Source organism: Erinaceus europaeus, chromosome 3, assembly GCF_950295315.1.
Source record: "Erinaceus europaeus chromosome 3, mEriEur2.1, whole genome shotgun sequence".
Classification (NCBI taxonomy): Eukaryota; Metazoa; Chordata; class Mammalia; order Eulipotyphla; family Erinaceidae; genus Erinaceus; species Erinaceus europaeus.
In genome coordinates this window covers 90,161,097-90,184,240 of record NC_080164.1, presented here as the reverse complement: position 1 = coordinate 90,184,240, position 23,144 = coordinate 90,161,097, and positions in this window count along the sequence as shown.

Below are 23,144 nucleotides of genomic sequence, written 5' to 3'. Positions count from 1 at the left end.
TGAAACTTCGGGATTTGATTGGGAAAAAAATAAAAGATAACTGAACATACCATAGGAAAAGACACATAACAGTCTATTTTTTATAACTACAATGGGAAGTTTTAAAATTAATTTAAATTTATTACATTATTTTTTGTCATATGAAAGTAGAACAATGTGTTTAACTTCTGGAATCACCCATTTTTTTCATCAGATAAATATCTAATTGCATTATCATGAAAACAACTTCACTATAACAGTGAACCAAAATAAATGGTTTTAGACAAGAAATTCCTTAAGAATTTATAGATATGTAAGCCTTCATTTTGGCTCAGTGATTTGTATGATCTATAAATAATTATGCTTCCTAGAGATTTGAACACTGAAATATTTATAAAATTCTGTAACTATCTTATCAGGAATAATTATCTTTTCTATACAACAGAACCCCTATAAAGTTATTAATTTGCTAAAACATTCAAATGATCATGTTTTTAATAACTATAATTTTACAAATATAAGAAATTTTTCCCCTGTACCTATTTTACCTATTTCTAATTTAGTTTATTAAACTTTGTCTTATAAGTTTTGATTTTCAAATCCATAGAAAAGAGGGCATGGGAGTGTACTATAGCACTCAGAAAAAGAATGGCAAAACTGGTTACTAGTTAGCATCCATGTAAATTCCACATATTCAGAGACATTTTCCACTTTCCTCTATCCACTTACCTTCAGTACCAACTATCCAAAAATGGGTACTTGGCATACACTCAAATGAATTTAGGAACAGATAGATTAGTTTAATTTACCATAACTGTTTTTCAGCTGGAGTTATCCTGTAGCTAACTATATTTTTCAAAATTTAATTATTTGTAGAATAGTGCCAAACAATACAATATGAATTATGTGAGTAATTTAAAGTTTTCTAGTAACAGTATCTAGAAAAACATAAGTAAAATTGAGGTTAATACTTTTTAACACTGAAAATGCTATTTCAATAAGCATCAATATAACAGTTATGAGATATTTTGAATTATTTCTGTGTTGGGTAGTATGTCAGCTCCCCCTGGCTTCTGCTTAACCAAGCATCGGTATGCCTGTATAGGGATTGGTTTGATCCCATTCAAAGCGGTCTATTTACATAAATCACTTTTACATTTACATAAAGCACCACACTCCCTCCAGGGCATTAGTGGTTCAGTGGTAGAATTCTTGCCTGCTCTGCCCCCTCTCCTTGTCACACCCTGATTTTCATCAGTCACTTTTCTCTCCACCCTCTCTAAATCACATCCTGTTTACACCCTACTTGGAAAGTATATAAGAACAACATTGTTCGTTTTCATAGTGGTAAATTGAAGTTGTAGTGTTAAGTTTAGCTTAACTTGGCTTAGATTGTGCTGCGTCCTGCATGAATAAAGAGATACTGCGTACAACCCAGCCATGAGTCCCGGATCGTCTGTCTCCTCTCGCGAAGCCAGCCCGACACTTTCTGTACTATTTGAAATATTTTGTCTTATGGCTATGGAATGTTCAGGCAAATTGCATTTTAAGTATTCTTTCTGTCAGTGGCATAATGGATGGCATATTTACAAAGCAGTAAAAACCTGATTGGCAATTGATGACACTGAAACAGAGTTTTAAACTTTAATAGTTTATAAGGAAGAAGGGATTCAAAGTTAGACAAAGTCATTTTTGAATGATGTTAATTAGCTATATAACAACACAATAATCTCAGTGAGACTATTTTCTCATTCAGAATGGAAACAATCATACAGATTTTGGTGATTAATGATTATATAATAATATCTGTGAAAGTTCTCCTGAAGGGACAGATACATTGTAGGTGCTCAGTAATGATTAAAAAGAGTTGTCATTTTGCCTGTTATAATTATTTAACATATACTTCAAATTATAAATTTTAAATGTAGTCATGAAACTCATGGAGGCATAATTCCTTCTACTGAGCTATGTATTAGGTTTCTGCCTGGTCAAATTATCACCTTTATTTTGAAGTATTTACCACAGGATAAATTCATGTCTGACTCATACAAAGTCCTCATATATCTTATATATCACAGCCACACAGTTACCCCAACCACCAGAGAAACCCCTTGAATTTACTGCTAGCCACTTTTATTCCTTTGTGTTTTTCCATAGTTGATTCTCTTAACATTCATTTCAGAGAAAGGATTTCCATCTTTGAACCACAAAGATGGTTCAGATATTGTCCATGTGTCAAAAAATAATAATTTGTCGAATTTTTTTCTTGTCATTGCTGAAGCTTTACCACTACCAGTTAACATTTTGAGATAGGTAGAGAGAAAGAAAGAGAAGGAAAGGCACCACAGCACCAGTGTGGTAGGAGACAGGCTCAAATGTGAGTCATGCACTAAGCAAAGTGAGCTGTTGTGTTGACGTCCACAATTTTTCTTTTATAATTTGATAGTCATACTTGGTGATTTATGCTTTTGTTGCTTGTGCTTTTGATGTCATATCCAAAAACAAATCTGCCAAACCCCATGTCAAGGAAATTTTCTCCTAAGCATTTACCTATCTGAACCTCAGAACTTGAAGTAAAGAGGAAAAGAGATAGGATGGGAGGAGGAAGAGGCAACCAACAAAGGAATTTCCCCCTTTTGTTGCCTTGTTATTTTATTGTTGTTTTTATTGATGTTGTCATCGTTGGATAGGACAGAGAGAAATGGAGAGAGAAGGGGAAGAAAGAGATGGGGAGAGAAAGATAGATACCTGCTTCACCACTTGTCAAGCGACTCCCCTGCGGGTGGGTAGCTGGGGGCTTGAACCGGGATCCGTATCCTCAGCCTGTCTATCTTTCCCTAATGGGGTAGAACTCTGAGGAGGTGAGGTTCTAGGGTACATTGGTGAGGTCATCTGCCCACAGAGATCAGAATGGAATCTTTGTAGCATCTGAAACTTGGTATCTGAAAGGCAGTGAGATATAATGCAGGATAAAATATTTAATAAATAGGGAAAAAAGACTAGGAATACAGTGAATGAAAGTAGATACCCAAAAATGGAAGGAAGCTGTCTATTTTAGGATCAACTGGCCAATCCCATGTGCAGATGAGAATCAAGTCAGAAGCCAATACCCTTCCGCATCCCAAAAGAATTTTCTTCTAGACACCCAGAGGGAGGAATGTCTGAGGAAGTTGAGCAGAAGGCTCTTAACACCAGTTACACCAGGATCTAGAACTTTGTGACCAGGAACATTTATCTATAAATGGTTAATATAAAAACACTGTAAAATTTGGGGCTGGGTGGTAGTGCACCAGGTTAAGCGCACATAGTACCAAGATCAAGGACCTGCGCAAGGCAGGCCTGCAGGTGTCTTTCTCCCCTCCTCTCAGTCTTCTTTCCCTTTTCAACTTCTCTCTGTCCTATCCAAAAATAAACCCAAAAATATGGCCTCCATTATATGTGTATTCTTAGTGCAGGCACCAAGCCCCAGCGATAACCCTGGAGGTAAAATTAAATTAAAATATGTAAAATTTAATGTCAAGATTATATAAATTGGGCAGATGGCCTGAATAGATATTTTTCTAAGGAAGGTGTAATACACATAGCCAGTATCACTAATCATCAGGGAAACTGAAATCAAAATCACAGTGACTTAGCACCTTATACCAATTAGTATAACTGCCATCAAAGACGTAACAAGTATTAGCAAGCATGTGGAGACAGTGAGCTGGTCTTAGAAGTAACTTGAGTAAAACACAGGATTTGTTCACAAGATCCTGAGTTCCATTTTCAGTACCTAATATGAGAGTGACACTTTCCTTCTTCTATTTATTTTGTTCTTTTCTCTCTCATTATCTAAATAATCTTGAAAAAAAAAGAATATTGAGAAAACAGTACACTTCTGCAAGGTTGGTGGAAATGTAAATTGGATTAGTATAGAACATTTGTCAAAAGCTTCTGTGGACTGTCTTCAAAATATTAAACAAAGAATTGTTATATGTTACAACATTCTCATTTCTAGTCCTAGGTATCCAAAAGAAATTAAATCGGGATCTTCCAGAGATACCTACACACCTGTGTTTATAGCAATATAATTCACAATAGCCAAGATAAGGAAAAGTGCCTAAGTATAACTGCCCATCTATGGCTGAACAAATAAAATTGTGTCAATATCTGGGTGGATGTAATAAAACTATGCAGGTTTTGCTATGTATTTATTACATACATACACAAAATAGTGTTATTCAGTCATGAAAAAGAATTACTATCCTCTATAACATCTGAGTGGCTATTAGGAAACTTGTGCTAAGTGAGATAAGTCAGAGGACAGGCATACTTAGATGGGAAATCTGAGAAAGTTAAATTTACACAGAACTTAGGTAATTTGTTGCTAGTGGATAATGACTGGGGAAAATGTTGAGATGTAGGCAAATTATACAAACTTCTACTTATAAAATGGGTAAGTTCTGAGCATGTAATTTACAATTTAGTGACAGTAGTTAACAATTCTGTATTATAAACATGAGAGCTTGGAATTATGGGTTTGTGTGGCTTTTATATTCCCTGTCTTGTATCACATGTTTCAGCTTTCTATAATTATTGAATACTAAAATGCTTATTGCAATATGCCGTAGTGAAAACTTATTTACATTCTTAACATACGGGCTTATTCCACATTATGACAGGAGAAAAAGAATGCATAAAGATGTGTTATTTATTAATGCTTAGTCAGAAAGCAAAACAAAAGGTGAAAAACTTAGGAAGTGCAAGTAGATGTCTTACCAATTTTATAAGTAAAAATTATAGGCACTTGAATTCATTAATTTTTATAATATTGTAAACTCATTAGATCAACTGAATATGAAGCAATAACACACAAAATATAATTTAAAGGGATTGTGGTAATTAAAGTATGCATATCTAGCCCCTCTGAGTAAGTGTGTGATCATATCTAAAAGAAAAAGGATAGATAAATGGATTCGTTGTATTCAGACATGTTATCTTTTCCTGGTTTTATGTGTTGCCATGGCAACAATTGACTTCATATGGCCTGACTCAGCTACTCAGCAACTAGAGAAAAGAAATATTCTGTTTTCTGTAATCTTCTATTAGAGGTGATATCTTTAGATTGTGTCATAACAAGAAATGCTAGATTTTCTTTTGTATCTGCAACAAAATCAATAATTATTTTCTAGATGGACAGTGATGGTCATTTTGGAGATTTTGTGATAATTTCTAAAGGTGAAGAACTAAAATGCTTTAAGGATATCAGGGTTTTATTATTTTTTTTTGAGGAGTGGAAGTTAGATCCCCTCTAAATAGTATTTGTTCGTTTTTATTTATAACTTAAAAATAAGCAAAGTCAAAGATAAAAATTTTGAACAACTATTAAAATAACGTTTATAGGAAAATCAGTTCTGTGTTTCTTCATCTTCTTGACTCTACAAAGAGAAACTACTTAGAATTGAACTTGGGATATTAGATACTGACAATCTACAAAATCAAAAGCAGTAGTTTGTTATTTGTTACTGATAGTATGTTACAAGATTGTAAGATTACAATGTATAGTTCCACACCACAGCCACAACCAAATTTCTGTATCCCTACCCTCTCAGAGGGTAATCACCAAAGTTCTCACAAGTCTTAGAAACAGTATAATTGCTTCTGGATTTTGTTTCTTATTTATTTGTTTTGGGGCAAGTTCATGTGAATTAGATCTCTAAATTCTACGTACAAGTGAGACCATCTGGTAGTTGACTTTCTTATTTTATTTATTTCACTAAGCGTAATCACCTCCAGTTCCATCCATTTTGTCCCTAAAGACACAATGTCATATTTTTTTTATTACAGAGTAGTATTCCATGGAATATAGATCCTATAACTTATTTAGCCAGTCGTCTGATGATGGGCTTCCACTTTGGCTATTGTGAATAATGTAGCTATGGATATAGGGGTGCAAATGTTCCTTTGAATTAGTGTTTCTGTGTCATTTGGATAAATGCCTAAGAGTGATATTGCTGGATCATAAGGTAATTCCATTTTTATTTGCTTATGGACTGTCCAGTCTTCCAAACGGGATGCAACAGTTTACATTCCCATCAGCAGCATAGCAGAGTTCCCTTTAACTCCACAATCTCCCCAACACCTATCTTGCTTGGCTTGTTGATAGAAGCCATTCTCTCAAGTATGAGGTGGTATCTTCTATAAATTTTAGAGTATCTGTTCTAATAGCTAGATTTTTATTTATTTTTTTATTTAATTTTTATTTTAAAAGGAAACATTGACTAAACCATAGGATAAGAGGAGTAGAACTTCACACAATTCCTTCCAGTATAACTCTGTAGCCCATCCCCTCCCCTGAGAGCTTTCCTATTCTTTAACCCTCTGGGAGTATGGACCCAAGGTCATTGTGGGATGCAGAAGGTTGTAGGTCTGGCCTCTGCAACTGCTTTCCTGCTGAACATTGGCACTGACAGGTCAATCCATACTCCCAGCCTGTCCTTCTCTTTTCCTAGTGGGGGAGGGCTCTGGGGAAGCAGAGCTCCAGGACACATTGGTGGGGTTGTCTGCCCAGGGAGTTCTGGTCGGCATCATGCTAGATTTTTAAGGTGCTTTGATTTGACATAGATGCATGGTGTTAGGTGGTGACCTAGTTTCACTTTTGAAATGAGTTTCACTTTCATATGAGCCTGTCTGATTTTCCCAGTGCCATTTATTGAAGAGACCTTCATTACCTCATTGGATGTTTTTGGCCCCTTTGTTATATATGAGGTGGGTATATGCATGTAGACTTATTTCTGGGCTTTACATTCTCTGTTATTCCCAATATTCATTTTTATTTCAATATTATTGCTTTGTAGTTGAGGTACATGTAGTTTGAAGTTGAGGAGCATAATACCTCCATATTTTTACTTTCATCTCAGAAGTTATTTGGTTATTCATAGTTATTTATTTAATTATTTATTTTTGTTCCACACAAATCTGTAAGTTTAATTTGCTTGAAAAATGCCATTAAAATTTTGATAAGGATATTCGACTTCCGGAGGCGGAGCTACGAGCAGAAGATCGCTTTCTCTCCTCTCCTTTCCTGATCAACTAGGAATACCAAAGGAAACCACCCGGGACCGAAACAAGACAGGACTAGAATGACCACAGGAGCCCAGTAAATCACCAGTGAGTACAAACACGTGTGGCTGGTGACAGAGAGGAGAGAGGGGCCTAAGGAGAGATTAAGTGACTGGGGATGAATTAGAGACAACTAATAAAGAAGTAGGAGATCTCAAAAAGAGATTAAGAGATGCTGAAAACAACAACAGAGTCCTATGGGATGACTTCAAAAGAAACAATATATGCATTATTGGCATACCAGAGGAAGAAAGAGAAGGAGAGGAAGAAAGCATTTTCCAGGGCATAGTAGCTGAAAACTTCTCTAGTCTAGACAACATCAAAGACATAAAAACTCAAGAAGCCCAGAGGGTCCCAAACAGAATTAACCCAGACCTAAAGACACCAAGACATATCATACTTAGAATGAAAAGGAATAAGGATAAAGAAAGGATCCTAAAGGCTGCAAGAGAAAAACAGAGTCACCTACAAAGGAAAACCCATAAGATTAGCAGCAGACTTCTCCATACAAACACTACAGGCCAGAAGAGAATGGCAAGATATCTATCGAGTGCTCAATGAGAAAGGCTTTCAGCCAAGAATACTATATCCTGCTAGACTGTCATTCAGACTAGATGGAGGCATCAAAACCTTCTCTGACAAGTAACAGTTGAAGGAATCAACCATCACCAAGCCTGCCCTAAAAGAAGTTCTGCAGACCACCACAAATAGGACATATATCAAAACACTCTAAAACTCTACAAGAATGGCGTTCAAATATCTTCAATTTTTTATATCAGTAAATGTCAATGGCCTGAATTCACCTATTAAAAGACACAGAGTAGGACGATGGATCAGAAAACACAACCCAACAATTTTCTGTCTACAGGAATCCCACCTAACTCAACAAGACAAACACAGACTTAAAGTGAAAGGATGGAAAACTATCATACAAGCCAATGGCCCACAAAATAGGGCAGGAGCAGCTATTCTCATATCTGACATGATAGACTTTAAAATAGATAAGATTTAAAAAGACAGGAATGGACACTACTTAATACTCAGAGGATCAGTCAATCAAGAGGACTTAACAATTATTAACAACTATGCACCCAATGAGAAGCCATCTAATATACATCAAAATTCTACTGAAAGAGCTACAGCAATATATTAACAGCAACACAATCATAGTAGGGGACTTCAACACCCACTCTCTCAACTTGACAGATCATCCAGGCAGAAAATCAATAAAGATATAAGGGAGCTAAATGAAGAGATAGATAAACTAGAACTATTGGACATTTTCAGAGTCATTCATCCCAAGAAACTGGAATACACATTTTACTCAAATCCACATGGGTCATTCTCAAGGATAGACCATGTATTAGGCCACAAAGACAGCATCAGCCAATTCAAGAGCATTGAAATCATCCCAAGCATCTTCTCAGACCACAGTGGAATTAAACTAACACTTAACAATCAGCAAAAGATTAGTAACAGTGCCAAAATGTGGAAGCTCAACAGTACACTTCTTAACAACTTCTGGGTCAAAGAGGAAATCAAGGAAGAAATCAAAATGTTTCGAGAGTTCAATGAAAATGAAGACACAAGCTATCAAAATATTTGGGACACAGCTAAAGCAGTCCTAAGAGGGAAGTTCATAGCTATACAAGCACACATTAGGAAACAAGAAAAAAAGCACAAATAAACAGCCTGATTTCACATCTTAGAGACCTAGAAGAAGAACAACAAAGGAACCCTAAAGCAACCAGAAGGACAGACATCACTAAAGTTAGGGCAGAAATAAAGAACATTGAGAATAGGAAAACCATACAAAAGATCAACGAAAGTAAATGTTGGTTCTTCGAAAGAATAAACAAAATCAACAAATCTTTAGCCAGACTCACAAAACAAAAAAGGGAGAAGAACCAAATAAATTGGATAGTAAATGAAAGAGGAGATATCACAACAGACACCACAGAAATTCAATGATCAAAACACTACAAAAAATGGAAATAGATGGAAAATTCCTGAAGATAGTGGAGTCTATATATAGCAAACCTACAGCCAACATCATACTCAATGGTGAAAAACTGGAAGCATTTCCCCTCAGATTAGGTACTAGACAGGGCTGCCCACCATCACCATTACTATTCAACATAGTGTTGGAAGTTCTTGCCATAGCAATCAGGCAGGATCAAGGAATTAAAGGGATACAGATTGGAAAAGAAGAAGTCAAACTCTCCTTATTTGCAGATGACATGATAGTATACATAAAAAAAACCTAAGGAATCCAGCAAGAAGCTTTTGGAAATCATCAGGCAATACAGTAAGGTGTCAGACTACAAAATTAACATTCAAAAGTCAGTGGTATTCCTCTATGCAAACACTAAGTTAGAAGAAGATGAAATCCAGCAATCAATTCCTTTTACTATAGCAACAAAAACAATAAAATATCTAGGAGTAAACCTAACCAAAGAAGTGAAAGACTTGTATACTGAAAATTATGAGTCACTACTCAAAGAAATTGAAAAAGACACAAAAAAGTAAAAAGATATTCCATGTTCATGGGTTGGAAGAATTAACATCATCAAAATGAATATATTACCCAGAGCCATCTACAAATTTAATGCTATCCCCATCAAAATCCCAACCACATTTTTTAGGAGAATAGAAAAAATGCTACAAATGTTTACCTGGAACCAGAAAAGACCTAGAATTGCCAAAACAATCTTGAGAAAAAAGAACAGAACTGGAGGCATCACACTCCCAGATCTCAAACTGTATTATAGGGCCATTATCATCAAAACTGCTTTGTACTGGAACATGAATAGACACACTGACCAGTGGAATAGAATTGAGAGCCCAGAAATGAGGCCCCACACCTATGGACATTAATCTTTGACAAAGGGGACCAGACTATTACATGGGGAAAGCAGAGTCTCTTCAACAAATGGTGTTGGGAAAAATGAGTTGAATAATGCAGAAGAATGCAACTAAACCACTATATTTCACCAAATACAAAAGTAAATTCCAAGTGGATCAAGGACTTGGATATTAGAGCACAAACTATCAAATACTTAGAGGAAAATATTGACAGAACTCTTTTCTGCATAAATTTTAAAGATATTTTCAATGAAACGAATCCAATTACAAAGAAGACAAAGGCAAGTATAAACCTATGGGACTACATCAAATTAAAAAGCTTCTTCACAGCAAAAGAAACCACTACCCAAACCAAGAGACCCCTCACAGAATGGGAGAAGATCTTTACATGTCATACATCAGATAAGAGTTTAATAACCAACACATATAAAGAGCTTCCAGACTCATCAACAAGACAACAACCCCATCCAAAAATGGGGGGAGGAGTTGGACAGAATATTCATCACAGAAGAGATCCAAAAGGCTGAGAAACACATGAAAAAATGCTCAAAGTCTCTGATTGTCAGAAAAATGCAAATCAAGACAACTATGAGATATCACTTCACTCCTGTGAGAATGTCATACATCAGAAAAGATAACAGCACCAAATGCTGGAGAGGGTGTGGGGTCAAAGGAACCCTCCTGCAATGCAATGCTGGTGGGAATGTAAATTGGTCCAACCTCTGTGGAGAACAGTCTGTAGAACTCTCCGAAGGCTAGAAATGGACCTACCCTACGACCCTGCAATTCCTCTCCTGGGGATATATCCTAAGGAACTCAACACATACATCCAAAAAGATCTGTGTACACATATGTTCTTGGCAGCACAACTTGTAATATCCAAAACCTGGAAGCAAACCAGGTGTCCAACAACAGATGAGTGGCTGAGCAAGTTGTGGTCTATATACACAATGGAATACTACTCAGCTGTAAAAAATGGTGACTTCACCGTTTTCAACCGATCTTGGATGGACTTTGAAAAAATCATGTTGAGTGAAATAAGTCAGAAACAGAAGGATGAATATGGGATGATCTCACTCTCAGGCAGAAGTTGAAAAACAAGATCAGAAGAGAAAACACAAGTAGAACCTGAAATGGAATTGGCATATTGCACCCAAGTAAAGACTCTGGGGTGGGTTGGTGGGGAGAATACAGGTCCATGAAGGATGATAAATGACATAGTGGGGGTTGTATTGTTAAATGGGAAATTGGGGAATGTTATGCATGTACAAACTATTGTATTTACTGTTGAATGTAAAACATTAATTCCCCAAAAAAGAAATAAATTTAAAAAAATTTGATAAGGATTGCATTAAAACTGTAGATTGTATTTGGCATAATGCTGCTTAATAATGTACCAATCCAGCTATAAGGAATTCTCTTCCACTTCTGTATGTCTTTCTATATTTCTTTTATATATGACCTATAATTTTCATTGTAAAGGTCCTTCAGTTCCTTAGTGAGACTCACCTAAAGGTATATTATCTTTTGGGGTTTGATTACAAATAGAATTGAAACTTTTATTTAATTTTCCTCTGACTCTTTGTTTGTATATAGAAATGCTGCAGATTTCTACGTATTAATTTTTGTATCTTAATGTTTTAAAGAATGATTTCTTTCATTGCTCTCTGCGTTTCTCAGTTTCCACATTTATTGTGACTTTCATTGATATACCAGCAAGAGGTGCTGTGGCTAAGGTGTTCAGTTTCCCTGTTTATATATCTTCCCTTTCTTCTTACTACCAATTGAATTTGTTTATAATTATAAAACCAATTGTCTTATAATCTTGCTATATGGGTCTCCTAAAAGATCATATTTTAACTGTATGTGATTGGCTGGAGTTCTAAGTGCAACCACTCTACTTAAGTGGAAACTACATTGAAATCTGAACTGAATATTGCATTATTCTTCTAATCTTAGTTAAAATTTGATAATGTCATTGTATCAATGATAGATCATCAGGAGGAGATTAAATTTAGGATGATCTTGAATATGGTGACTGGGCTTAGCTTCTTGTGTTTCTCATATCCCTTTGGCAGACTAATCAAATGACAAGGATTCAAGATTAAGCATGACTATTTGTGGGAAAGGAGAAGGAAATATTAGCATATGCTTTTCAAATTTGGGTCAAAGAAATTTACCTAGCTAATCCCAGACTTAGATGAAGAAGGCATATAAAGTTATAGACAGAGAACACAACGCATCCAGGACCACTAGTACAATTCGCCTACCACTCCTACAAAGCCTCTCTTGCAGATCCTTTTAATTAGCCATAGATCAGATCAAAAGCAGAGCTCCTATTATATATCAACAAATATAAATTAAGGAATTTATATAATGGCAGGATTTATTAGAGCAGGCTTTGCAGATAATTGTATTGAATGTAAGTTCTGAAACCATTTGGGTCAGCCAGACTAGATCTCATTAAAAACAAAACAAAATAAAAAACTAATAATAATTTAAAAAGCATAATATAAAAGAAGTCAACAAGTAGAACTCAAGAGAGTAAACTGAAATCCACTTCTGCCATGCACTGCCTTCAACTTTTGTGGTAGGTGGCTTTTTATTACAAAGTATACACATTTTGACTTATAAATCAAAGGAATTTAAGAGCAAGATTTAGTTAGTAATCAGGTAGTTTTTGGCATAGTTATTGCTCTAATCCGTTCCTGAGCTATAACAGTAACTGAACTGGATTTCAGTTCTGAGAATATATATTCTTTTAGTCCAAGAATGTAATCTTTCAAGTTGTAAACTGACTGAATTATGACACTGGGCTTAAATTGAGAATCCATTTCTAAAAATAACTTTTTTTTCAAATACTAAGATACCTAAAACCTTAGACTAAATAGATCAGAATCACCTGGTCCTTTCAGTATTTAAGATGTAGTTGTAAGTAGATAACAGTAAGTGACAGAATTCATGGTGAGATCAAATATAGTATGATAAATCTAACTGTTGGATTTTCAAAAAAATAAGCCAAGCTCCCAAGTAATTCAGTTATAATAATAATTATCTATTGCCTTCTTAAACTCTAAGACTGTAAAGAAACTTCCCCCATAGCCTTTAAAATCCATATTTGTCCCAATCCTAGAACCTCTGGGTCTTTGTTTGTATTTCTTGATTCCACTCTTCTTATCCCCTACCCTGTTAAGCTGCCTTTAATGACCTCAACTAAATCAATATAACCACTGCCACCATGTCCGTATCCAGCAGAGAAGCAATTACAGAAACCAGAACAGCTATCTTTTGTACCCCATCAAGAATTTTGGTTCATACTTCCAGAGGGGGGAAAAATGTTAGGGTAAGATGAACTCCATCAAGACCCAGAGAGGAGGGAAAAAAGGAAGGACATTCAGAAGTAGTAAGAGGTATAGATATCATCTGAAAAGGAAGAGAAGGTAGATAGCATAATGGTTATGCAAAGAAACTCTCATGTCTGAGGCTCCAAAGTCCCAGGTTCAGTCCCCTGCACAAATATAAGCCAGAGCTGAGCTGTACTCTGATATTTATATGGAAAGAGAGAGAAAAAGGGGAGGCATGACCATAGAAAAAAATTGGGCAAATATTTATGAATATAGATAGTTATGGAAATAGTAGTCAACCTATGTCTGTGGCCTTGGGAGAAGTACTACAATTTCCAATGAAAGGAATAAGGATAGAAAACTCTGATGGTGAGAATGGTGTAAAATTATACCCTGTTATTTTTCAATTTTGTAAATTACTAATAAAAACTTTTTTTAAAAGGAATATAAAGGATAGAGAATGGGAAAGCTATCAGGGGAGGGGGTGGGATATGGAGATTGGGTAGTGGGAATTGTGTGGAATTGTACCCCTCCTACCCTATGGTTTTGTTAATTAATCCTTTCTTAAATAAATAAATAAATAAATAATAAAAAAATTTTAAAAAGGAATATAAAAGTTTATGACTCGTACTTCACTTGTCCAGATTTCATACAGATGTTTCCTGTAGATAGCACAAGTCAGTAAAGGAATTCTGGGAAATGCATATTCAGTTTTTTCCCTTCTACTGTTTCATTGAAGTTTTCTTTTCAAGAGTCCTCATATCCATTCCCTCCCACTGAAAAAGTCTATAATACTGATTGACTCAGTACTACAAAAATTACTTTAAAAGTCAGTTATGATAGTGTCTGAATTATGACATTGTTTGGCTTCTTGACTATTTCACAATTATTGATAAAATACCCTTGTGGTTTCCACTTTGCTTTCAGAGTGGAAGATAATTGTAAAACAGTTTTCCAAACTAAAATGACAAAATATTTTTCATAAGTCCAAAGATTGACACTAGGAGTTTCATTTCTAAAATGATCATAACTCTAAGGAACCAAGAGGATAGATAAACCAACCAAGTGTATTAGAAACTAGTTAGCCCTTAGGAAATTATTGCAATGGCTGAATAATTACATTCCTAAATTAATTACAAAATTTGGTGAAGCACCTTGATTTCAGTGTAAATTCCTTTAATTCAGTATGTGGAACTAATTCTCATATGGAACACATTAACTTTTTAACTTTAAAGAAACCAATGGTATAATAGTATCATTGCTTTTTCTTATAAAAATATTTTATTACAGAAATAGCCATGGCTAATCAGTTCAGAAAAAGTCACTTCTCTCTTTTTATCTACCTAGATTGTAATGAAAATTTTCGGTTTTAAGTAGATTTCAAATCTTTACAAATTTACTGGTAAAAGTGAGTAGTACAATAAAGTAGTTTAAATACAATTGTTCATATTAGCTTAAATTTTAAACAGTTAATACTAACAGTCACTTACCCGTGGTTAGTTGCTCTACATATAATAATGGATGAAAGAACTCTGTTTATTCTTATCAAGATACACAGGTCAAGCTTTATTTAGAATGAAACATAGATGAGTTTTTTTTTAATTATTTAAAAAATATTTTAATGTTGGCTAAAACAAATTTTCCATCTTAAATTTTTTAAATTTATTTTTTATTTAAGAAAGGATAAATTAACAAAACCATAGGATAGGAGGGGTACAACTCCACACAATTCCCACCACCAGATCTCCATATCCCAACCCCTCCCCTGATAGCTTTCCCATTCTCTATTCCTCTGGGAGCATGAACCCAGGGTCATTGTGGGTTGCAAAAGGTGGAAGGTCTGGCTTATGTAATTGCTTCCCCGCTGAGCATGGGCATTGACTGGTTGGTCCATACTCCCAGTCTGCCTCTCTCTTTCCCTATTAGGGTGGGTCTCTGGGGAAGCAGAGCTCCAGGACACATTAGTGGGGTCTTCAGTCCAGGAAAGCCTGGCCGGCATCCAGATGGCATCTGGAACCTTGTGGCAGAAAAGAGAGTTAATATACAAAGCCAAACAAATTGTTGAGCAATCATTGATGCAAAGGCTGGAATAGTGGAGGGGAAGTGTTGGGGAGGAGTACTAACTGCAAACTTTAGTGTACTTCTGCTTTCAGGTATATATTTTGCAGTAGTTTATGGATATGTATGAACATATGCTCTCTCTCACAGAACCTGGTGTATATGTAGGTTTTGGGGCTTTGTTAGAAAATGAACCACCTGGGATAAAATTAGAAAATACTATGAAAGGAAAGGTCTCACCCGAGTAATGAAGCTGAAGGGTTGTCATTCCACACCTGAAGTCTCTGGACACAGTCTGAGCTGAAGCATGTTGAGGTGGCAATCGTTGTGTTGATTAGGTTGCAATCTGCATATGCAACATCACTTGATATGGACTGGGAGAGGCATGTGGGAAAGTGGGCCCTATTCTACGGTTCCAGGACTGGGGGAAATATAGGCTCTATAGTGGAGATGTGAGGTTCCTGCTGTCTTAGGGTTCAAAAAGAAAATGGATAGTTATTGTTATCATCACATTATTTGGTAATTGGGTTAACTTTGAAAAGTCCTTTTATTAGGGTTTGCTGTATAGTACCCAGTATCTTGTGCTGGGAAATTGTGCAGATGCAGTCACATCTGCCATGTTGTCCCCTCAGGATATTGCTAGTTCCTGTGAGAGTTGGGACATTCTTGGAGCACCTGTTCCACCATGTTGTGCCCTCAGGGCATTGTCTATTCCCCGCAATAGTTGCAGTGCTCTGGTTACTACTCCCTCTTCCCATTCTCACGAGAGTTATTATCCTACCCTGGAGTGGTACGGTTACTCCTCCCCCTTCCCATTCTCTCGAGAGCTACTCCCATAAAAGCCCTTCTTCTTCTGCACCTCGTTCTCTTGCTGGCCCTTCACTTCGGTGTTTAGATGCAGGAAAGGTTACTGCGTGAGGCAACCATTTTTGCTACATCCACGTGGCCCAACCTGCTTCTCTCTCACCCAACTCTGAGGTGCCAGCTCAAATAAAGATTTGTGTTCCATCTTTGCTCAGGATCTCCTCTCTCTCTTTCCACGGCACAGCACAACAATCTTGTATATAGCTGTGCCATTGGTTGCTTCTGATCTACTTGGTCTAGGCTTTTAAGAGAGTCCACATATCAAATACACAACCTATATATTAAAAAGACTCTGTGTTTTAAAAACTTCGAGACATACAATTAATTTTCACCCTCTCATATTAATTAACTAGTGATTTATATGACTACACTTTACTAGGAGTGTACATAAACACCATTCCAACCACCAAAAGACTGTGTATCCCATCTTACCCACCCACCCCTAACCCCCACTGGCCCAGGAAGATACATGTCCACCCTCCCCCTCACCGCAGGGTTTTACTTTGGTGCCCTACTTTCAATTTAGTCAGATCCTGCTTTTAGTTTCTCTTTCAGATATTTTTTCTCAACTTCTGTTGATGAGTGGGATCATCAGATACTCATCTTTATCTTTCTGACTTAACTCACTTAACTTAATTCCTTCTAGCTCTGTCCAAGATGGGTCAGAGAAGGTGGGTTCATTATTCTTGATAGCTGTATAGTATTCCATTGTGTATATATACCACAGCTTTTTCAGCCACTCATCTGTTGTTGGGCACCTGGATTGCTTCCAGGTTTTAGCTATTTTGAATTGTGCTGCTATGAACATAGGTGTACACACCTCTTTTTAGTTGGGTGTTATGGAGTCTTTGGGGTATAACCCGAGGAGAGGAACTACTGGATCATATGTAAGGTCCATTTCTAGCCTTGTGATAGGTCTCCAGACTTCTGTCCACAGAGGGTGGACCAATTTACATTCCCACCAGCAATGCAAAAGGGTTCCTCTGTCCCCACAGCCTCTCCAGCATTTGTTGCTGCTGTCCTTTTTGATCTATGCCATTCTTACAGGAGTGAGGTGGTATCTCAATGTCTTAATTTGCATTTCTCTGACAGTCAGTGACCTAGCGCAGTTTTTCATGTGTTTGTTAGCCTTTTGGATCTCCTCAGAGGTGAATGTTTTGTTCATATCCTCTACCCATTTTGGAATGGGGTCATTTGCTTTTTTGGTGCTAAGTTTGCTAAGCTCTTTGTATATTTTGGTGATTAGTTTCTTGTCTGATGTATGGCATGTGAAGATCTTCTCCCATTCTGTGAGGGGTCTCTCTGTTTTTTTAATAGTTTCTTTGGATGTGCAGAAGCTTTTCAATTTTTTGATTTAGGTGTTTCTTATTTTTATGTTCTGTTGTTCCTCAGTTGTTGTGTTTTGAGTACAAGTAATACTGTACTAAAAACCTTTATGACAAATGCAATCACCAACCTCAGTAATTTCAATAGCAACTGAAGCAAGGATTGAAGCAGTTTAACCACTACCGGTTAGACAAATAATAATAAAATAGCAACCAAGTCCAAGTGAAGAAGAAAGAGAAAGGAAAAAAGGGATAGCAAGAATAGAAAAGTATGCAAATCTACTATCCACTGTATATTCTAGGGGTATTAAGAGCAGAAAGGAAAGTAGAACAGAGATAAATACATAGAGACTCCACTCAGATTTCTTCCCCAAAATAATTCACAAATGAATATCAGTGAATTCAGAAAGCCAAAGAAGAAGGAAGGAAGGAATACAAGATAAAAAGAAAGATAAACAAGAGAAAGAAAAGAAAAAAGATAAGAAAAAGAGCTGTAATCAAAAGAGCAGTGAGAGGAAAGCTTTTTAATTGATTAATTTATTTTTTATTTTATTTTATTTTTTTAATTAGCTAGGAGGGGGGAGAAGGGGAGAGTGGGTAGAGGAGGTAGGACTAGTGAAACAAGTTCTTCTTGTAATGGATAAGACGCCCAGTCCCCTAGCAGTGGAAGAAACCCTAAGAGTTAAGTCTGGTCAACCTAAAGGAAGGGGGGAAGAGATAAACCTTTATATAATATTAATAATAAAATAGAGCAGGGTAAAAAACCTGTTCCAGATTGCCTCAAGCCTCTTGAGCAGAGGCATCTGATTGTTAAGTAAAACAAACAAAAAAAAATGAAAAAAAACACCTCAGGAAAAGGCAAGAATAGCAAGAATAGACAAGAATAGCAAGAATAGACAGTTATCAAAATCTACTATCCACTGTATATTCTATGGGTAGCTAGAGGAGAAAGGGAAGTAGAGCAGAAATACTCACAGAGAGAGTCCACTCTGAGTCAGATTCCTCCCCCAAAATAATTCCCAAATGTGTATCAGTGAATTTAGAAAGCTAAAGGAGGAAGGAAGAAAGGATGACAAGAAGGAGAAAAAGAAGAAAAAAAAAGAGAGAGAGAGAAAAGAAAATAGATAAGAAAAAGAACAGTAATAAAATATCAGTGAAAGGAAAGAGTTATTTATTTATTCATTTATTATTATTATTATTTAATTAGCTAGGTGGGGGGAGGGGTAGTGAGGAGGGGAGGTAGGAAGAGTGATACAAGTTACTTTAACAGTGGATTAGACACCCAGTCCCCTAGCAATGGAAAATACACTAAGAGTTAATTCTGGTCAACCTGAAGGAGATGGGGAAAGGGATATGCATATATCTAGTATTGATAATAAAAAAGAACAGAGTAAAAAACCTGTCCTGTCTGCAGCTTGGATGGCTCCAGATTGCCTCAGGCCCCCAGAGCAGAGGCAGCTGATTATTTAGAAAATAAAGCAAACAAACAAACAACAGCAACAACAACAAAAACCTCTGGTGGTCTTTCCCTCTCTGAGTAAGTCTCCTCTTCTTGGTGGAATATTTGTAGCTGGAATTGGCCACTTAGAAAGAAGAAAGGCCAAGGGTTTCAGAAAAGAATAGAGTTGAAGTTAGAATGACACCCCCTGGTGGGACAGGAATCTTGGTAAAGAAAGAAGCTCAGCAGGCGAGCCTGCTAGGAGCAGATCTCTGGCCCTCAGGTACTGGCTATGGGAGGGGGAGGGGGTCAGGGGTGCACTTCGGGAATAATAATAAAAATATGTATATTTTCCTTTCATTTTACTCTATTTTCTAACCCAAAATGAGTTATAGTCACCTCCTTGGTGTTACCGCTAGGACCCCTTATTGACTGTCCTGCTAAAGGCAAAAAATCCTACTGTTTCCAGTAGATGTTCTTGGAGCTCAAGCCACTAGGAGCTTCTCAGTCTGCTATCTTCCAGAATCCCCGATCTTAACTTTTTAATTGAATATAACTATTAGTGATTTAATATGATTTGCAAGATGACTTTCTTTGTTTTCTCATTATGTTTGATTCTCCATTGTAGGTTCAGGGGTCTATGCTCTTTTATCAAATGATAAGTTTGAAATTGCACACTGATGGTAAAACAAACTGCCAACTGTGATTATAATGGAGTGCTTCACCTTGGCTTTACCCTCCAGGGTTTGTTGCTTTGGAAACCTGGTTCTAAAAGGGCTGTCTCTGTTTACCTGAACCTGTGAATAAGTATCATCTAAGGGCTGGGGGAGAAGATAGCATGGTTATGCAAAAGACTTTCTTGCCTGAGGCACTGAAATCTTAGGTTTAATTCCCAGCACTACCATAAACCAGAGTTGAGCAGTGCTCTGCTTGTTCTCCTGATCCTCTCAGTGTCTCTCTCTGTATCTTTTTCTCATTGAAATGAAATAGAAAAAAAAAATTAAAGAATATCACCTCTTTGTTTTTAATTTTCTACTTTCTTGATGAATTTTCTTCTTTCTTGATGAATTTTCTTCTTTCATTTTCAATAAGTGTTTATAGTATTTTGAGAGATAAGATGAGGGGTGGAGGATGGGAAAGATGCAATTGGTTATCCTTACCCTAACCTACACCTGCCATTACTCCTTTCCAGATCTGCTAGGAAATAGTGAGTAAATTGAGTTTGTTCTTTGTTTTTTTTTTTTTTTTTGCTCATAGGCTTAGGTTTCTTTGAGCCTTACTTAGAGTCTACTAAGTAAAATATTTCAAATTTATTTGTTTATCTGACTTCCAATTTATTTTATAATGAGTGAATCTTTCTTAATATATTTATTTATTTTGGATAAAGACAGAGTGAAATTGAGAGAGCAGAGGTATATAGGAATAGAGACAGTTAGACCTGCAGCACTGTTTCACCACTGTGAGATGAAGGACCAGGGGATTAAACCAGGGTCTTTGAGCATTGTAATATATGTGCTCAACCAGGAGGGTCACTGACTTTCAACTTATAATTTTTCTCCTTCAGGTTTGTACATTTTATCCTTATCTGATGTGATTTTAGCCAGCATAAGGAAAAGATAATAGTTAAACATGTTAAATCTACTAATTTTAACAGAAAATAGAGAAATTCTTTGAGCCTAAATATTCCTTATGTTGAAAGCATTTAGCATAGTTGAAGTCATTTTTCTCTGCTTATTCCCTTCTTTACTTTACATATATTTTTTTATCTAAAATCACAGCTCTTAGCAACATTTCAATATAACTTATATTTATTACCACTGATGCTTTTTTCCCCTGCTGCTTGGATTTAATATTCCTAACTTTATGGAAAAGACAGACTTTTGGGGAAAATTTTTCACATAAAAGAAAATCAGAAAAAGAACAAAACATTCTATATGTTCTTCCTCAGTAGAGATCATTGATTTTAATGAAGCTGTAACTGTATTTTAAAAAAAATTAATGGTCAGTTCTCTACTATCCAGGGATTCATTACCTAATTTGGGGATTATTTACATTCCTACTTTCTCCTCTTCCTCCTTCCTACCCTAACCCCCTTCCTGTTTGATTCAGATTTCTATATTCCACATAAGAATGCAACTATCTGGTAGTTGCCTTTCACTTACTTCCTTAAGCAAAGTCTCCTCCAGTTTATTTTTAAGTTTACAAGTGCTGATTAAGTTCACATTATTGTGCAATATCTCTCTGGAGCTTCTGCATGTTGGAAAATTGAAACTTTATGCATATTGAATAACTCCCCATTTCTTACTTCTACAGCTCCTAGCAACCTTTATCCTGTTTCTATGAATCTATTTCAATAACAGTAAAATAACCCATTGAGTACATCTCTTTTTCCAGTTTCTTTTTCCATCATCTCTTTACATGCATTTACTTTGATTTCATATTTTTCTACCATAAATAGTGCATCTGTGACACAGGCATGCATATAACTCTTCAAATTAATGTTTTCATATCCTTTGAACAAATGCCTGAGTAGTATTGCTAGATGTTAGAGTATATTTTTTCCAGCAGAGTTTTTCTTGTGACTTCATGCCTGGATGCTTCTACTGCTGACATTATTTTTAAGCAGATGAAGAGATGGATAAGGAGAAATACCATATCACTGTCCTACCATCTGTGAAACATCCCCTTTGCAACATTGTCCCAAGCTAGGGGCTTGAATGAAGCCAGGTGTTCCTGCATGGCAAAGTCTGTGCTCTACTGGGTGAACTATCTCTCAGTCATCTTCATCTTTATTATTTTTAAGTTAACTGTATTTGATTTATTTGTATGGCATATGTGGGAAGTGGGCCCACTATCCGGGAAGTCCAGGCCATAGTTTCCATGAGAGTATGAGCCAGTAGACCCCAAGTTCTCCTCATCCCCAGGTAAAAACAATGCAGGTCCCCTGACATGGATGACTTCTCCGGACAGGGCTATCTTTCTGCACATGCTTTTAAGCCACTGTGCTCCAATTCAGGGATTAAATTATATTGAAACAACTGTCAATTTCTACAACTGTGAACCCTTTAAGTACCTTACTTAAACACAAGTCAGTCCAGGCAAGAGTGATCAGTAATTTGAAAAGTAATGAGAGATGGACCTCATAACATACTATAAAGAATAGTTAAACCAACAAGAAGAAATATTGGAAAAATGAACCAGGAGAAGAGTCCAGCTAAAAGCCCCCCAAAGTTTGAAGCACAAAATAATGAGGTCATCATCCAAACACTAGTTAAGTAAATAATCACAGGAGTGAGAAGGAGTTTGAATGAATTGTCATAAAAAATGCAGAAACAACAAATGAGACCCTGGAAGAAAACACTAATTATCTCAAGGTTATTAGAGAGCTGAAAGCTTAAATAGCAGAGCTAAGAAAACATCTAGCTGAACAAATTAAAACAGTATCCAGAACAGGGTAACAAAATAGATGAACTCCAGAAGGGGAGAGAGAATAGAATAAATGAGGCTGAAGACAGAATTAGCAAGATTGAGGACAAATTAGAGACAACTAAAAAAGAAGAGACCTCAAAAAGATATTAAGAGATACTGAAAACAACAACAGAGAACTATGGGATGCCTTCAAAAGAAATAATATATGCATTATTGACTTACCAGAGGAATAAAGAGAGGGAGGGGAAGAAAGCATTCCTCAGGACATAATAGCTGAGAACGTCTCTAGGATAGACAGCATGAAAGACATAAAGGACATAAAGGTTCAAGAAGCCCAGAGGGTCCCAACCAGAATTAACCCAGACTTAAAGACACCAAGAAACATCATATATAGAATGAAAGGAAATAAAGAAAGAAAGGATCTTGAATGCCACAAGAAAAAAACAAAGAATCACCTACAGAGGAAAACCCATAAGATTAGTAGCAGGTTTCTCCACACAAACACTAAATTCCAGAAAAAAAAAAAGGCAAGGTATTTATGGAGCCCAAATTCACCTATTAAAAGGCACAGAGTAGAAAGATGGATCAGAAAACACAACCCAACAATATGCTGTCTACAGGAAACCCACCTAACTCAACAAAACAAACACAGAATCAAAGTGAAAGGATGGAAAACTATCATACAAGTGAATGGCCCACAAAAAAGGGCAGGAATAGCTATTCTCATATCTGACATGA